Source organism: Symphodus melops, assembly GCF_947650265.1.
Source record: "Symphodus melops genome assembly, chromosome: 3".
Taxonomy (NCBI): domain Eukaryota; kingdom Metazoa; phylum Chordata; class Actinopteri; order Labriformes; family Labridae; genus Symphodus; species Symphodus melops.
In genome coordinates, this window is record NC_136693.1 from 17,960,356 (window position 1) to 17,961,227 (window position 872).

The following is an 872-nucleotide window of genomic DNA, read 5'->3' on the forward strand; positions in this document are numbered from 1 at the left end:
GGAAGTGGGGTTTCCTGGTGTGTTTGTTTAGGTGTGGTTCAGTGGGAATAGGATTAGACGAGACAGAAAAAAAGGAGAAAGGTGTGTAAAAAAATAAATAAAAAAAAATAAAAAAAATTAATATATATATATATATGCACAGATAAACTTAAAATAAAATGATCTTTTTCATATATATATAGTATGTTAAATTAGGCAGTATGTAGCCTTACATAGAGCTCCCTCTCCTTGTCTCTTGCAACAATATAATATATATATTTTTTCCATTTCAAACATTCAGAGATCAATTAAATGTAAAGTGATATACACACAGGCAATAATATGTTAAGCCTTAAAAAGTTACATTCAATCAAACCTGAAGTTGAAACAATAATGTACTTTTGAAGTTACTCTTTAGATCGCAAAATGGTTGTAGAGAAAGAAAAAGATGGTTAAAAAACTATGTATTTAAAAGCATACAGTTTAAATGCATTTTGAAACATGCACGGTCAGGTCAACAGAGAGAGAAACAAGAATAAGATATAGATAGATAACATGCAGGCAGAAGCAGTTTTGCTCTCGAATTCTTTGCTGATTGTGTGATTATTAACACAGCCAGTAAATGGCTAAGGAGTTTACAGATCTGCAAGAAACCAGTCATATGATCCTGGTCAGCTCTGAGCTATTAGAGAGAGAGAGAGAGATTTTTGCAAAGAGCAGAAGAGAAGCCTGACAAAAGGACTAATACCAATGATCCATGTAATGCAGTTTACTGTAGCCTCCGAGCTGCTACAGTTTCTTTCTAGGTGTGAGGTAATGTTTAGTTGGTGTGACTAAAGGATTTTAATGTAATACTATGATGAGGTGTAGGCAAATTGGATACAATCCTTATG